Raw genomic sequence first — 6,797 nt, 5'->3', positions numbered from 1 at the left:
GTCGCTAGACAACACACGATGGATGTATTTCTCTTACGTACCTTCAAAAGCGGATGCGTTTCTCGTAGACGTACGACGTCACGGTTGAACGCGGAAAATCTCTGAAACATAAGGTTTATTCGTGTACGCACCAGTACAAACGTAAAAGCCGCGCGGTTTCCGTTCCAGTGGAATCGCGACAACATTGCGACTAATTTGTAGAAACAAATTTCTTCCTGAACACCCGGTAGAAACGCGGAGGAAAGAAGATTCTGAGAATCATTTCCGCTTCCACGGTATACAATACTGTCTTTGTTCAGGTGCACGGAATTAGCATCTGGACCGAGTCGGAGGATGGAAACGGAAACGACGTCCCGTTGCGGCTTCGTCTCGCCACACTGCGCCGGTTTCTTCCTATACGACAATCCGATCACCAGCTATCGACTCGCTAAAAATCTATTCAATTCTCCGTCGTAGACGCATTCCGACCGAAGTAACCAATCTCGCCCATTTGCTTCTAGCCATTTTCAAACAATTCTCGGATATAAACATCGTTACATATTTCTTATAGCGTCGATGATATCGATCGACGAGACAGCAGCGATGCGATGAAACGCAGAACGCGTAAGAAGATAAAGAAAAAGACGCGCGATGGTGAAGATGTGGTAAATGGGGTGGATGGGTACGTATAACGTTACGATGGCAAAAAAGCTATAGTTTTATCGCATACAGCGCGGATGAAAAATAGACGGAAGAACAGGTGCGCATTATGAAAAGACGTTCGTATCAAATGCCATCGAACGCGATAGTTGTACTACTCCCTACGTTCGTTCACGATGGTTCACGGAGATGAGAAATTTTGATCGGCGATTAACGCGTTGGATCTCGAATAAAAGCAAGAGGTTCAAAACACGTTAACTCGTCATGATCGCATCGTTTATTAATAATAACGGACCAATAATATAGTAACGTGCACAGGACGACACTTCTTTAATTTGATGCCGCAACGATATTTTCTAGTGTTGGCCTGGGTTGCGCCGATAGGGAATGGAAGCAGAAAATCGATGTGTTCACAGACCATGTAGCTTCTTCTCGTTTAAAAGATGCTCCCCTGGCATAGGGGATAGTAAAGTAGATCAGAGCCTCGTCCACAGGCTATTTCCCATAATTCATTTTCGAAAAACACTCGAGAAATTTAGGACGCACTTGCCTGCCATCTCGCTAGTTCATCGACGCGGCCGAAAGCGATTTCTTTCGTTCGAATAAACGGGGACATTGTTGAATATCAATTAACAAATACATGGAAGTTAGTAGCAGAGAGAATGTTTAATAGAGCGAATAGTTGAACGTAATACCGCTTCCGATAGGATGTTCTTCCACGAACAACGCTGGCTCAGTTTCGAGATATCAACGTAGTCAACGGCAAACTGTTCTCGGTACAACGAGAGTAGCTCGTTCGGTTTGAACTGTATTCCAGGATCGGCTCGCGGTTCGCCGCAGCACTTCCTGCTAGAGGTTCGCGGTTCCCTCAGGAATTTCTGGTTCCTACAGGCCATTCCGGAGAGAACCTCAAGACGCCTCAGAGTGACCAACGAGAACTGGTCGAAAAGCTGCTACATATTACGGATATCATTGACGGTCTCTGCCTTTCCGATTGCCACCGTCTCCAGCTGCCTTGAAAATGTTTGGAACGATGGCGGCATGCGAGATCGACACGAGGTCGCAGGTATCTGTAATTGTCGAGAAAGAAAGCCAAACGAATTCAGCTGCTCTGCCCTTGCCAAAAGCGAACAAGTCACGCAACCGGCAAATAAACTTGCTTGCCGAACCGTACAGGTCAGTATCAAGAATTCGATATACATTTACCTCTCCGATAACGTTGATACGGGATTCCCTCTCACGGTGTACGTACGGTATCTCTGTTAGAAGCCAACAGAGGCAAAGCCACCCTTCGGATGAACTTGGTCAAAGTCGTGAAATTTTCGAAGAATTTAATTCGTTTGAAACGCCAAAATACTTTGTAAAAGTTAGGATTAAAGACCACGGAAATGTAAACCGAATCGTATCGGAATTCATAATCTTGTTTCTAGGAAATTCAACTAAAGTGTCAGTGCGCGACGCGAATAGATTTAAAGCGATCGTTAAACAACTCGTTTGGAGAAAAAGTCGCGACTCGAAATAATCTCTCGATGCAAATTTCAACGTTACAATATCCCGATTCTTTCCCGTGTTCCTACTTTCGTTGCAAATGGCAAAAGTTGCAAAAATGCAAAAACAGACGAGCAACAGCAACACCAACCTGCAAAATATTCACATAGGTGAAAACTGGTGAAAACTGAGAAGAGCAAAGGGATCCCATAAAAATAGGAAGGCTAATAGTCGAAACGAGTAACTTGGGCAAAGGGTGCGGCGCGACGCGAATCAACGATTGACAAAGAGGTGGTTGAAGTGGTAAAAATTTCGAGGAACGAGGCGATTAATCCCCTTTGTCATTTAAATCGAGACCGATGCGTGTCGTGCGACCGTGGCTGCGTTGTCAATCGTTATTGAAACGGTTATCGATTTATTGCGGTGCGATTGCACGAAAGGAGCCGACGCGTTGCAAAGAGGGTAATTGCGAGAGAGTGTTGCGAGGAAAGCTGTGTCCATGATAATTGAAATTCGAGTAGCGACGTTAACACGATGTTTATGCAATAACGCTATATTACCACAGTAAGCGTATTCGAAACGACGAAGAATGTGGGCTGTAACTTTCGTATCAGAATCTATCGGAACGAGTCCTTGCGTTCTCGTACCGTTTCCACAAACCTATATTTTTTTAACATAGCTACAATCGATGTATCGTACATTGTAAAAAAGAAAAGGAAAACGCAAAGGATATGCGATTATTCCTATAAAAAAATTTAATCGTAAAAATGTTCGGTTTGCGTCACGCGACTATGTAACATTTTTGGCATACAACGTAAAAGTAATATCGACGGATGTACGATATTCAAAGATGTGATCGGAAAAATCGAAGAATTGTATAAATCGAACTTCGTGGTTGCGAACAAATGTGTCTCGGGACAAATTGAACTTCCGAACTTGTCAGTTACTAACTCATGAAATATTTTACGCACAGAGTTACTCGATGCCGATTAGAACAGATTCGGAACAGTAACAATAGGTTCGAGCCTCGAGTAGAAAACTTTGACTTGTCACGCAATATCGAAAAAACTTCTCTCCTCTCGGCTCAATTTGACAACTCTCGATTCTCGGCTCTCTACTGTTCGAATACGATGAATGCGTCGACGTCTGCAGTGCGCTCGGTTAATCGATAAAAACGAGCAATATTCGCGTAGAGCGACGCGCGCGTTAATGAAAAATCCGTTTTCTCAGAGGAACTCGGGAAGAATGATTAACTTCTTAAAATGTCGTTGCAGAGAGGCCGCGTTCCGGAAACGGTCTTCTTATCTCTACGTCCGTGCAGCAAGGTGTACGATTTATGACTAAGTTGACTTCTTCCACTTTCATATCTTTCTCCTTCTGTTCCTCGAAACTCGTGCAATCTCCTTCAGCCACTTACACATCTTTCGTTTCTTTGGGGGACGTGCCGTGACGCTCGGTTCCTACATCGGGTCTACGCTCCAGCAGCAGTTCCTTTTTTCCAAAATAATCGTGCACCGCTAGTTCCACGTCCAACAATTTCTCATTCGTTAAAATGCGATATCGGTAGCGCGATACTTTCGCTATAGCTTCTTCGTTGTTTTATGATATTTTATTTCTAATATTCCTACGTCGATGCTTCGAATCGTTTTAGAACGTTACGTTAGCGGCGCCAACACTACCGTACGCGCCGTCGCGAAAGAGCCAACACAAATTTCATTTAAATAACGGTCGTGGGAAGCGATGCTGCGTTTAATCGATCGACCATTAAGCGATAAATCGCGCGTTCGCTGGCTGCTAATACATATAACAACAAGTGAGACCAGACTGGTGAATTCGCGTTTCGATGGTTGAGATTCTCCGGTTGAAATTCACTCTGAAAATATTTGCGTCCAATTGTTTTTTCGCCATTGTTCTTTGTTACTCTTGTAGCATCGAAAACGTCGTACACTTTCCAAACTAAATTCTCGGGAGATAGTATGCGCGTGTTCTTCGCCGGCCAGCTAAATGAGCACGGACGCGAATTAAGTGAAAATTTTCAGTTCACCGCGCAAGACTTAGATCCCTTCTTAGCGCTATTCTACCGTATATAAAACAGGATCAAATAATGCATACCCCTAGGCATGAATTCACCAAGTTTAATGTAGTTTTAGGTACCCATTCCCGCAAGTATATGAAACTATATGCAGCAAGAATGCAGTACGAAATCTCTTTTGTAATAGCATACACCTTACAGCCGATTTGTTGTCCGCTCGTAGCAACTTTCACGAGATACGGTACGACTAGGGGTAAAAGTTTTTGTCGACCTACCCAGGAAAAAGATTTCGCGCTTCTCTCGTCTACCACGATCTAGCACCATCGGCAAACTATCATAAGCCTCTCGTTTTTTACCACTTAATTGTCCGAGTGACGGGATGGTTTCAGGTTGAACGGGGACCGCTTGGAAATAAACGTCAGGCAAAACACTTAGTCGATTGTATTTTCATTTCACCATTGTGATTGTTTTTATCGTCAGATATTGACTGGTCAAATGTTTTATGTTTATTTGCACGATACGTTGAAACGTTTTTCATAATTCAATAAATACGTAAATACTGGATCGACTCGACGGTATACTAGATACAACTTATAATTAATCAAATCAGATCGAGTTCTGGTATTATCGAATTTTGAATCGTGCAAAATTACGCTAAAGAGAGGTAATTATCCGTGCCGTCAGCTCGCATTACGCGCAATTTGCGAATTACAAATATTTAAAATCAGAATTGTTAAAATGTTAATCCCTTTACATGCGATACGATCGATAATCTACGCATTAAACTTTGTAAATGGTTGCAACTTTCTACTCGAAACAAACATTTCATCCATTATCGACACGGTGAAACGACGGAAAATGTTCCGAAAGTTTTCGCTTCATTTTTCTCATTATTAATCAACGGTTAACGTCGACACAACGAGCAAATAGAAGTAACACGATTTCAAAGCTTGGAAAAATTCTCCCAATTCCCTTTCGTTTCTCTTTTTCTCTGCGGCGAATTCCACTTCGAGTCGATTAAATGTAACTCCTATTGTTATATATTCTTTCTTATCGAGGTAAAATTTTCATAAACACGGCCCGATAATTTGACGTTGTCGTACCATTCATTTCAGAATTAATATTTCAGTGGAATTACGAATACCGCAATTTTTATCGATACACGGAGCCCGATTATTTAACCAAATTTTCGCATATACGCGTAGTCGCGGTATCATCGATATATATTAGCCGAATCGAAATTTAAAAATGATAAATGCACGTCGACTCGCATTGAGAATTCCGAAGAAGGAGGGAGACATCCGAGAGGAAATTCCCTGGTGAACGAGGCGGAGGCATAGATGGAATTGAACGAAGAAAAAGAACGAGTTCGATTCGTTGGAAAAGTTCGATGAATTAATGAATCGGTAGACTATGTCACGGCAGGATTTATTGTGAAAGTCACGGAATCGTTTCGCAACAAAGTATTCGCTCGAGAGTGACGAACGATGCTCTCGAATCGGTGGAGATGAATGTCGAAACAACGTAATTGGAAACTCAAGTGGGAATCTCGGCTTCACAAAGGATTAGGAAACTGTTGACTATTTGCCGTTGCTTCTTTTCCCTTCCCTTTTTTCCTCATTTGCTTCCCTTTTAGAATCTGTTTCCAACTCGACGAACATGTTAAGAAAAAGACACAAACACAGATTTGATCTTTCGATATAAGGATCGGGCATTCGCGGGTTCATCACGCATGTATTGCGTTATTTTGCAATAGATGTCGAGGTAACATTCATTAGCAATTTAACGGCACGTACGCCGATTAAAACGATAAGTAATTCATGAACGAGATTTCGTGATTCCAATATCGCTAATTTATGGCCGGTATTTCGGTTTCAATGAAAACATAAATACCAAAAATACGAACAAAAAAAGTACTCGTGCGAAAACATGAAGGTTGAGCAAATGCAGAGGTTCATTGGCAGGCTACTCGGTATTTTTCGATTAATGATTTATTCTTTTATAACGTAACTGGTCGATAGAAAACAAATTATATACGTACGTTCCTATAAAAACTCGATATTTCATAATTCAACCAATTTAGAAAAGGGCAATATTTTTAAATAGGCGCGAAAACAAATGTACCGAAAACAATTGCAATGCTATAACCGCGTACCACGGGCTTTATCTCTATATCGCGGAAATGATACATGGTATTTATGAGTTCGCGCAAATGGTATGCGTTCTCTTTGGAAGAAGTGCAAATATTTGCAAGCATGTTCATTAATGAGACAGTTAGTTGTACATTTTCCTGCGTTTTCTTCTTCTTCTATTTTCGTGTTGTCCTGTAGGAGCAACCCGGAAGAATGAAAAAACAAAGATTACGGGTAGAAGATGTTTCTTAAGAGGCTTAAACGATTATGAGCTTAAACTTTCTTTTTTAACGTACCAAAGCTTTTTCGTGTATTCTCCGCAGGATGAACATCCAACCGGTGGGACACGGTGTCCGTTACCTTGCCATTCGTGCGTACAGCGATTAAAATTAATCGATGGGTATCCTTCGAGTAGCATAAATGATTTGTTTGTTCGTTCGTTCGAATCACGGTGGTCAACGGCAAGTGACCGAGAACGTACTTAAATACAGCGGTGGATTAAAATC

Source organism: Bombus vosnesenskii, unplaced genomic scaffold, assembly GCF_011952255.1.
Source record: "Bombus vosnesenskii isolate JDL3184/JDL3185 unplaced genomic scaffold, Bvos_JDL3184-5_v1.1 scf7180000013270, whole genome shotgun sequence".
Taxonomy (NCBI): domain Eukaryota; kingdom Metazoa; phylum Arthropoda; class Insecta; order Hymenoptera; family Apidae; genus Bombus; species Bombus vosnesenskii.
This window is presented reverse-complemented; position numbering follows the sequence as displayed.